The sequence below is a fragment of the Megascapheus bottae genome, chromosome 10, assembly GCF_031878675.1.
Source record: "Megascapheus bottae isolate mThoBot1 chromosome 10, mThoBot2.hap1, whole genome shotgun sequence".
NCBI classification, from domain to species: domain Eukaryota; kingdom Metazoa; phylum Chordata; class Mammalia; order Rodentia; family Geomyidae; genus Megascapheus; species Megascapheus bottae.
Window position 1 is genome coordinate 49186833 of NC_143518.1, and position 11926 is coordinate 49198758.

Below are 11926 nucleotides of genomic sequence, written 5' to 3' on the forward strand. Positions count from 1 at the left end.
TACTTTAATCAAAAAAAGAAGTAGCATGACTAAATTTTAGACTTAGAAGACATTTTAGAGATTATTTAATCCAGTGTTCTAATGAAGGATAAAACTAGAAGCAAAGCACAGAGAAGATACACTTGCTGAGCTCCCATAATGTTTTGAGATTGAAGACCACGACTTGGGCAACTCTAAGCCACCCTGCTAGAGAAAGAAGGAAGTCTGGAATCCAGCCTTTCAAATTATGAGCCAACATACTCCTCATGTACATGTATCTACTCCCTAGGCACCGCTCCAGTATGTGCATGCTCACTTATGCTCCTCTTCACAGACATTCATGGGAGCCTTTTATGCAGTCTGCTGAAATGGAAGGAAGACATGATTAATGCATACTATTTTCCAAATGTAAGGCACTCACAGGTCTAGGCTAGGACATTTGTAATAGCATTATTTTTCTGTGGTGTGCATGCTGCTTCAAAAATAGCCTTAAAATGTTTGGCATGGTGGTCAACAAGTTCCAAGAGGAATATTCTTTTCACTGCTCTGGAAAAGAGCAAGTTGCAGTGATTGACTGCAGAATAACCCATTGTTCCTAGCCTAACAGGTGCAGATTTTGGCAGTAGGGGTCAGATCTCATCACTACTCAAGTTGCATGGCTCACTGACCTCGAAAGGGGTCTGCACACACATCAGTGTGGGATCTGTCCTTAGGAACCACGGTCACTAATCGAATGGCTATTTAGAGTGTGAATGGCATTTAACTGGCGTCCCCCCTTTCTTCCATGCCCATTGAAGAATCTCAGTCCTTCTTCTTCTGCTCATTGGAACTGACACTTCCCAGGCCAGTGGAATGACCAGAATGAATCAGAAAGATAAAATCTTCATCCTGAAGGAAAGGATACAGTTTGGGACTGTCTGGGGATGGGCAAGGTACATTGGTAAGTGAGACTTAGAGCTTACCATTGTGTCTCTGTTTCAGTGAGTACATAGCAATGAGAAATATTGCAAAGATACGATGGCTTAGAAGTTGAATGAGTCAATAGTTATTTTGTAGTTAAAACGAATGAATCTTCTAGCTCCTGTGTGTATCCTGTTTTCACTCCTCTTTAGATTTCCCAAATAAAGCACTTCTTGCCTGAACCTAGTTGAATGTCCTCTTTTTATTTTTATCTGTTTTGCAGATAGTTTACTTTTACATGTAAGAGGCCTATTAATAATTTTGCCTAAGTTTTTGACATTAGAATATGAGAAATAGCACTCACATTAAATGTCTCAGGGAGCTAACAGAAATTTGGGAGCACATGGCCATTCCTATATGGCTATTTTATGAAGCAAAGATATTTATTATTTGGGTATACATTAGGGATTTGCAACTATGGAATTCTATGGCTGGAGTAAGTTGCCTAATTGATTTTCTACTGATTGACTGATTACAATAGCATCACATAGAGGCATAGAAATGCCTTCTTGTGAAGAAGCTTGATGGACATGATATTTTTGTGTTTTGGTTTTCTAGTTATTCCATCATTAAAGTAGATGTTATCTATAAAGTGGGTCTGATTATAAGGAAGAGTGCCAGAGGGAAGTATGATCTCTTGTATAATAATTTTATGGAGTTAAGGAGTGATTTTTTTCTAGTTGGCACTGGAGATTTTTCCTTTCCTTTTTTTTTTTTGTCAATCATGGGACTTGAACTCTGGGCTTGGGTACTGTCCCTGAGCTCTTCAGCTCAAGGCTACCACCCTGCCCCTGGAGCCACAGCGCCACTTCTGATTTTCTAGTGGTTAATTGGAGATAAGAGATAAGGTCTTTAGTGCCCAGGCTGGCTTTGAACCTTGATCCTCAGATCTCAGCCTCCTGAGTAGCTAGGATTACAGGCATGAGCCACCGTTCCTGGCTAGCTATGTGGGAGATGAGTGTAAATGATTTTGGCCTTCATAGAGCTCACAGTTTAGTAGAAGAGATAGATAAGGTCCTATCCACTGTAAGATATGCTATGGGATGGCCAGCATACAAATTTACATTTATGTGCACACTTCTTCATACACTCCTGCACCTCTTCCCAGCCATTCACACCAGTTTCATTGGCAGTCCCTCAAAGAACATGGCGTGTCCTGGCAGGGAACTGAGCGAGTGAGAGGAGGAATAATAATTATTCCCCTGGGAAAGTCAGGCCAGGTATCAAGGAGAAAACTTTGGGGGACTTTCTAAGTAGAAGAAACTTATATGCAGGGAGGAGCAGAGGAGTATTAAGGAAGGGTAGATCATAAAGTGCAAGTGAACCTGGCGAGTGATTCTGGGATTCATAACTGTACAAAGGTAATGCTGAGGGTGCAAATCTCTGTCCATGGTTTTGAAGGGAATGGAGCATGCGACTTCATTCATTCATAATGAACCTATACGCCATGTGAAAAACCCTGAATCTCCCTCCATGAAGAATCTCCTTGAACTTCCTGAAATTGTCCCTAAGACTTAGAGCCTGACACAGGCATGGATGTGAGGGAAGATGGATGTGGCGGGCCTTCAGTGGTTGAGTACTGTTGCATAGCCTGAGCTTAAGTATCTCTTCTCTACTGTGACTCCTAGGGCATTCTAGTTTCTTACTCGACTAGTTTTGCCCAAATCTTTACACTACTTGATGTCATCTCTCCATTTTCTCCCTCTAGTTTCTGGTAACTACCATCTTCCTCTCTATTTCTGGGAGCTCCACTGTTTTACTTTCCACATAAATGAGGACAAATAGCATTTGTCTCTTGTGCTTGGCTTATTTCACTTAACATAATGTTCTCCAATTCCATCCACATTATTGGCAAGCAACAGAACTTCTTTTTAAAGGCTGAATAGGATTCCATTGTGTATAAATACCACATTTTTCTTATTGGCTCATTGATCAGCTACTAGGATTGATCCCATAAATTGGCTGATGTGATTAGTGTTACAAGAAGCATGGGAGTGAAAAGTCTCTTTGACATGCTGATTTCAAGCTATTGTCAGATTAAGTGGTAATTTTTTGAACAGCTTTATTAATTCATTTATTTTTTCATGCTTTTTTATTGCTATTAAAAGATGATGTACAGAGGGCTTACAGTTATATAATTCAGAAAAAGAGTTCATTCTTTTTGAACAATGTCACCTCATTCTCTTTCTCTCCCAGTTTTTCCCTCCCATCACCACACACAAGTTGTGTAGTTCATTTGCAACATAGCATCTAGTGAGCATCAGTGCTGCATTTGTTCACTCTTTGTCTCTCCATTTCAGCGCCCCTCCCTTACCTTCCCAAGACAGATAAATAAACAAACAAGACAAAAAGAAAAGAAAACAAAAATAGCAACAAAGAAGGAACCTCTTGTTTCTGTTTCCTGGAGTTCATTTTGATAAAGACTATTTTATATGATCGATGTATGTAGGCATTTTGCCTTTTTAAATTACATATTTAATTCTTTTATGAATTTCTATACAGTTTCCACAATGTTAATTTATATTAGCATCAACAATGTACAATGTTCTCTTTTCTTTCATCTTTTAGATCATAGCTGTAGTAATAGTTTTAAGGTGACACCTCATCTCAGTTTTCTTTGCATTTCCCTAATGGTTAATGATATGAAACATTGTTTACAGACCCGTGGGCCCATTTGTATGTCTTCTAAGAAATGTCTACTTGTGTCTTTCACCCACTGGTATGATTTATGTTTTAGGTACCTAGTCTGTGATGTATCATGAACAGTAGATCTAATTATTGTCAGTTTTTTTTTTAGGGAGCGGATTGGAATAAAGTTTTCCTAATCTCAAATCATTGGACAACAAAATGACAGAGGTTTGAATAAAATCAGTTTAGTTGCTTCAAAACTCAGACTAGTCTGAAATATACTCATTGAATAGATTAGTGAATCATTCTGGTAATAAAAATATTGAAGATTAAAACATCAGCCCCAAGGAATAAACAACTTGACTGTGGTTGCTTCCTTTCTTGAGCAGTGTCATCAACCATTTGAATGACTGCTGTTGCTTACATCTTAATCTTTCTCTCAGAAGAGATAATTAAGGGAATAAGAATTTAACATAATCTAATATACTTACTTCTATTTATTTTACAAAAATGTAACCTTGACTAGGTAGTCAGGTTTTTTTTTTTTTTGCCAGTCCTGGGCTTGAGCTCAGGGCCTGAGCACTGTCCTTGGACTTTCTCAAGGCTAGAGCTCTACCACTTGAGCCTCAGCACCACTTCTGGCTTTTTTCTATGTATGTGGTACCGAGGAATCGAACCTGGGTCTTCATGCATGCTAGGCAAGCACTTTAACCACTAGGCCAAACTCCCGGCCCCGGTAGTCACATTTAAAAAAAAAAATAATTAATACCAGAATTTTTTTTCAGTTACATAGCAAGACAGAAAATCAAACTTCTAAGTATATGATACCCTTGCAAATAGCAAATTTTAACCTTTCTTTTCTTTATATTCTTTGGAGGAATCACCTCCTTCTCTTCTTCCTCCTTCTCTTCCATTTCCTCCCCCTTCTTTCCCTTCTTCCTCCTCTCCTCCTCCTCCTCTCCTCCTCCTCCTCCTCCTCCTTCTCCTCTGCCTGTGCTCTTCTCCTTTCTTCTCAAACTCAAGACCTCATGTCCTCACTTAGCTTTTTTCTGTTTTAAGTAGTTGAGCCATACCTCTGCTTCCAGATTTTTGCTGGCTAATTGGTTAAGCCAGAAACTGGATGATGTGGCTCATACCTATAAATCCTAGCTACTGAGGAGATTGAGATCTGAGGATTGAGGTTCAAAGCCAGCCCTGGGAACTAAAGATTGTGAGACTCTTATCTCCAATTATTCACTAGAAAAGGGGAAGTGGGCTGGGTATGGTGGCTCACGCCTGTAATCCTAGCTACTCAGAAGGCTGAGATCTGAGGATCAAGGTTCAAAGCCAACCCAGGCACAAAAGGACCTGAGACTCTTGTCTCCAATTAACCTCTAGAAAATAGGAAGTGGAGGATGGCTCAGGATAGGGCAGTAGCCTTGTGCTGAAGAGCTCAGGGATAGCGCCCAGGCCCAGAATTCAAGCCTAGGACCCTCCCTCCCCCCAAAAATATCTTAAGCTGGGTGGCTCAGGCCTGTAATCCTAGCTACTCAGGAGGCTGAGATCTGAGGATTGTGGTTCAAATCCAGTCTGGGCATGGAAGTCTATGAGACTATTATCTCCAATTAACCACCAGAAAACTGGAAGTGGAGCTGTGGCTCAAGGGATGAAGAGCTGAGGGACAGAGAAGAAGAGATGAAGAGCTTAGGGACAGTGTACAGGCTCAGAGTACAAATCCCACCATCCTCAAAAAAAAAAAGAAAAAAGAAAAAGAAAGAAAGAAAAAAGAATATCTCAGATTTCTCTGCCTGGGCTGGCTTCAAACAGGGGACCTCAGATTTCAGCCTCCCAAGTAGCTAGAATTATAGGCATGAGCCACCATCAGGGGGAAAAATGTTTTTGGGTTTGCTTGTTTATGTCAGTTTTGGGTGCTAAAGATCAAACCCAGGGTCTCCTGTTTTCATGTCAAGCAAGTACCACTGAGTTATACTCAGATGTGGGAAAAGATCTCTATCTGATCTAGATCTATAGGTCACTTCAATCCATTTTCATAAAAGTTATTAGCATTCTCAATAAAAGTTGAGTAACAGTGACAACTAGTTTTTCTAGTTTTTGCTTATCATTATGGGGGTACATGAATAGCTAGTTTTTATTTTTTCTTCTAAGATAAAGATGGGCAAAGCCTCTTTTTAAAAAATGGAGCTGAATGATTTCTTATTCAGGTATTGTCTTTGGTTTGGTTAAGTGGTTTCCTAAAAGATATACCAGAGAAACAGAATGCATTATAAACATGGTTTTGACTCTACTGAGTATCTAACTTTTCCCAGTGATGTAGGCCCTAGAAGAACACCTGACACAGATTGATACAGGTTAGCTATCATGTGATATTCAAGCATTAAAACAGTAAATGAGTCAGGTACATTTAGTCATCTATTCTGGCAACAGCAATGCCCGTAGGATGCATCAGGTATGCAGGGGTGTAAGATTCTGGTCTGAGAGGAATGCATAACGAATCCCCTTTCTTCTGATGTTGAAGTCGTCAGTGCACAACTCTTCTACCCTGGACATGATAGGGAGCTTTCCTTTGATGTCCCACAATCTCCATATTTGTTTCATTTCCTCTTCTAGACTTACACTCTTATTTATTTTCCCTGTGTATGTTTCAGGGATGTATCTACTTAGTGAAAGAACATTTTCAATAACCTCTCCAGCTTTTATTATGTTTCTACTAGACTGATTCTTTTATTACACAAGATCACCTGGGCCCCATCAAAGCAGGAAGGGGCCTTTCACTTACAGGACCCAGGTAAGACTGAGCTCTGGCAGAGCAGGGAAGGAAAAATTTAGTACTGAAAGTCAGAGAAGTTGGAAAAGTGGAGGAGAAATCCCAATCACAACTAGGTGAAGAAATAATGAGGGCAGAGGTGGGGGAAGGAGAGTACAGAGGTGTGTATACAAAGGGATATGTGGTTCTAAATTCAAAGGAGAGACAAAACAATTGTCCAATTTAAGGAATCAAAGATGCAAGTAATGCAAACCTTCTTTTCATGTGTCAGTTGAGTTCATCTACTTTATTTATATTTGGCTTTTGTTAAAAAAATCCTGTTCATATTTTCTTATTGTGTTATAAATCTATTAAGAAGACTTCTCTTATCCTATATTAGAGTAGGCTTGGAGAGCAGGGGAGATAGTTTAAAAAATATATAACCCCACGGGAGATTGTTTTGAAAGTTTCACTGCTAGGGAGAGGCGAGGGGAAGCTTGGTAATGCTCTCACGTTAGGAAAGAACATTTGGAAGACACAAATTTTCAGAGACTACTCAAATAAAGGGATGTTTTAACCAGTCAAAGGGGCAGAATGGGAGGAGCCTGGGTAGGGGGTGGAGGCATGGAGAGAAGCAGCTAGACAATGATGTCAACTAGTTATAAACTTGATGCTTGCCTTGTGCAAATTTCTGCCCTGAATTTATCTGAATCTGACATCCTTGGAGTTCTCCAAGCTGATGCAGCATCAGTTTGGGATGAATGTTCTTTCTCTTCTTTTCCTGACTACTTTTTCTATTTTTCTGAGTGAGGTCTTGGTCACTTATAGTAAGCATTAGAATTGGTATATAGAGGGACCAAAAAAAAGAAAAGAAAAGAAAAATGAGGGCTGGGAGTTTTGCCTAGTGGTAGAGTGCTTGCCTAGCACGCACAAAGACCTGGGTTTGATTCCTTGGTACCACATACATAGAAAAAAGCCAGAAGTGATGCTGAGGCTCAAATGGTAGAGATCTAACCTTGAGAAAGTCCAAGGACAGTGCTCAGGCCCTGAGCTCAAGCCCAGGACTGGCAAAAAAGAAAAAAAAGAAAAAAGAAAAAAAAGAGAAAATTATGACATGAAAACAGCTTCCTTCAGAGTGTACGTAAATTACAGAGATTATGAATAATGCTACCCTACTGTCTTTGGCCTCCTCTGTGGAATTCTATTCCAGTTCAACTAATGCTCCTCCTGTGAACATTTTCCATGTCTGCAGGCATGTGTGATAATCTTCCCTTCATCACACAGACGTTTGCAGCTCTGTTACTTTCCTTGCAGAGAAAGTCTGTGTTTTAACTCTTTAACTTGCCTCTAACAAAGGTCTAGTAAGTATTTTTGAGTCAAATGTATGTCACAGCACAAGGATATAGTAAAGTAAATGATTTGCTGTCATTTGGAGAGCTACATGAGGTTTCCAAAGCTGCCCTTATTCACAGAGATGCGGGATAACTTGATAGGTGCACATCCTTGAAGGGAGGCAATGGGTAGTTAGTTTGGCATTCAGACTCTGGAGCTTTTCATCTTGGCTTTGGATTGTGGCTATATCACTACTTACCTAGGCAAATTTGGTATATTCTCTTGTTGGAGGGGAAGCTCTTAAGACCAATGTCTTTTACTAGTGAATCGTGTGATAAATATTAGCTAATATTTGACTTTCTTCTTATTCTTCCTGTGCTCTTGCTCACAAATTCTTCTATCTGTGCAAGTCTTATGAGCAGGTTCAACTTATAAACTTACTTTGGGATAGGGCTGTTGCTCTTTTTTTCTAATTTCTTTGCTCAATCACAAACATAGAATAAAATCTTTTAATGATTGTGTATACCTTAATTGTTGGGATTAGAAGGATTTGTGGGAGCCAAGAGAACTCATGGTCCTCACAACTTTCCCTTGAAGCATTCCAGGCAGTAAAAGTGTAAAGGTAAATGATGGGTCTGAACCCAGAAGAATCCCATATTTGGTCAGAAAGGCCAGTGGCCCCTGGAACTTTCTGAACTAGTCATAAGAAATATTTATAGCCACAGGCAATCTTTTTTCAACAAATAGCATTGAAAAGAAAGCATATATATATATATATATACATAATATGGTAATGAATTTGAAATTTTTTAAATCTTGCAGTCTTCTTGTTGTACCTTAGCTACATGATTGGAACTTAAGCTTTGTTTCATTTCCAGTTGGAACAAAATTAGCCTGAGACTGTGTAATACAACTCTTTAGACTCTATTTAAGGAGGAAGACAGAGACCAGAGGGCACAGCAAAGCTATGGCATTGGAAGAATATATCCTCCTCCTTGTAGACATTTTGGGAATGAGTGAGACCCCACATTCATATTATTAATACAAGCCTCTGTCACCACAAAACCATCAAATATTTCAAGAGAAACTAAATCCTTTGGACTCTGATTCTTTTACACTTGACTCATCAGAATTGTCTTTTGTAAGAGCAACTTGATAGCTAAGAAGCCCTCAGAGTCTTTATTCTCAAACTAAGAGATCACATTTTTGCCAGTACTCATTGCAACTCGAACCGAGAGAAACTCAACTTCAAAGTTTGAGCCCACAACCTTGAAGTTTTTAGTTTGCTATATTCAATGTTCAAGTAAACCTTTTAAGACACTTCGTGGAAAGATTATTCATGAAATACTTCAGATGTTCCTAACAGGACTGGCAAAGAGGCAAATGTCCTTTTCCATGATGAAATAGCTGACTAGAGAAAATTATGGAACAATGACCTCTGGATTGAGATGTAGTTATAAATAGTTTCACCCGGTTTGGACATATTTGCCTTACTATGATCCAAGTATCAGTCGGCTAAGCGGCCTGAATAGTGTACCTCCCACTTGGCACGCCAGATGAGTTATGATGACTGTGTGTAAGATGTGTATCATATCCAGAATGTCTGAACTACTTCAAATCAAGGATTCACAGACGTTTGCTCAGTATACAAACATATCTTTCGCTCCCTACTTCAATTTTGGCAAGGTGATTTGACCATTTTCACAACCAATCACAGCCCCAAATTTGGAAACACTGTCTTAACTCAATCCATCTTTCAGTATTACCTTCCATTCCTTTCATCGCTGTGCATAATAAAATGTGTGTAGAACATCTGATTTCATCCACTCACACTTTTTTGTCTACCATTTTCTGCTCTCAACTCAGCAGGAGGCAATGAGCTGTGCCCAGATGGGAGAATACTGTGAGGGTCAAAACATGCTATACAATATTAGTTTCTATTAAAAATGTGTGTGGGGGGGGCTTGAACTCAGGGTGTGGTCTCTGTCCCTGAACTCTTTTGCTCAAAGCTACTGCTCTACCACTTGGAGCTACAGCTCTACTTCTGGTTTCCTGCTGGTTAACTGGAGATCTGACTCTCCTGGACTTTTCTGTCCAGGTTGGCTTTGAGCCTCCTGAGATGCTAGGATTACAGGCATGAGCCACCAACACCCAGCCCAGTTTCTATTAGTTTTGGAAAACATACATTGTGGGTTGGGCACATGGCTTTGGATTTAGATACTGTGGAATTGTCCTTTCCTCCTACTGTTTTTAGGTGAAGTAGCAGCTGAGAAATGGAGCCTGCAGTGAGGGCAAAGCCAGGGAGCACAGGTGCTTCCCTGCATTCCTTTCCTCTATGAAAACCACTGGACATCTCTCTGGAAGATGTATTTGTAGTTAAGGAAGGGCATCAAAAAATTCTCACAGAAGCAAAAAAAAAAAAAAAAAAAAGCCAGAAATTCCAGATTGGGGTTTCCTTTGGCTTAAAATACATGAAGTTGTAGAGGCAAGTGACCTTCCATTAGCGATGAAATACCTTGAAAATTTCTTTCACAGTAGGTTGCCCACATGCTTGAGTGAGCAAATACTGCTTACTTCCTCTCTCCCCTTGAGGAACACTTCAGGGCTACATTGGGTGGGTGGGGGAAACTATGATTGATTAATGATGAAACTGGCCAACTTGCCAGTAAAAATAGTGATTAGTGGCTTTGTTCAACTCACAGCAAGGAAGTCATGTTAGTGTACGTAGTGGACGTAGAGACAAAGGATGGGAATCTTGGTAAAAAATTAGCATAGCTGTGTTTGCCAGGCTATAATGAATGCAGTGACAACAGTACATGTGATTTACCTGTTTCTCTTGTTTTTGACCAGTGTAAAAGGATTTACAGTGTTAGAATCAGGTATTTCCATTTGCAGAAGGAATGTAAGGGCTAATGGTACTGTTTTTGAATTTGCTTCTCTCCTTTATTTGGATGGGGGGTGTCCTAGATGGATATGCAGATTTTTCTGTGAATAAAATTCTCCGAAGCCAACAAAACAACTATATGACCCAGTAGGAATCCACAATCCCCTTGAGGAAATACAATCTGCACATGAAACAGCATGAAAATAAACACAAAAAAAACATGTCAACAAGGACAAATTGATCTACACAGTTTTTTTTTTTTTTTTTTCCTGCTGGGCCTGAGGCTTGAACTCAGGGCCTAGGTACTGTCCTTTAATGCTTTTGCACAAGTCTGATAGTGGATCATTTGACCCATACCTCCACTTGCTTCAGTCACTATTTTTTAAATGTTTTAAAAACCAGAGAATGATTTAAAAAATTTAAAAATTACTTAAGAGTAATTATCTTACACACAAAATTTACATAAAATAATAAAGGTGAGAATAAACCTGCAGTCTACCACTTAGGAGGAAAAAAAACCACTATTGGTTGTCTTTTTTAATGTAGTTATTTTATGTATCAAGAAAGTCTTATATACTTCATTCATAGATGGGTACTGTTGTCCATCCCATATTTATTCTCTTAAAAATAGTTTGTGGCAAGATATATACAATAAAATTTTTTTTGTCTGTACCAGATTTTGGCTAGTGCTCTGCCACTCAAGCTACACCCTCAGCCCAGCTTCTGTTTGTTATTCTGGAGATAGAGTGTCTTGGACATTTCTGCCTGGGCTAACTTCAACTATAATCAGAGCACAGCCTCTTGAGCAGCTAGAATTACTGATATGAGTCACCAATACCTGGCCCACATTAAACACTTTTAAGCATTCATTTCAGTACTGTTGAATATAATACATGCATTTAATCAATTCTGGTCTTTAAAAAAAGACAGATGCACATAAATACAGTAGATATTTTATGATATATATCATAAAATCAATAAATATATTATATTATATATAATTATATAGCTATATATTACATATAGTTATATATTCAGTCATGGGGCTTAAACTCAGGGCCCTAAGCACTGTTCCTGAGCTCTTTTGCTCAAGTCTAGCACTCTACCACTTTGATCTGCAGTACTATTCCAGATGTTGAGTAGTTAATTGAAGATAGGAGTCTGAAAGGGACTTTTTGGCTGACTTTGAACCATGATCCTCAGATTTCAGTTTCTTGAGTGGCTAGGATTACAGGAATGAGCTACCAGAACCCAGTTGTACACCATATTTTCTTAAATTGTGCCTCAGAATTTTAATATAGAAAACATTAATCTAATGGTTATGAAATAAATAGTGGTAAATGTTACAGGTTATTTCTCCAGTATCTTCCCACATTATATGTATATATATGTATATGTAG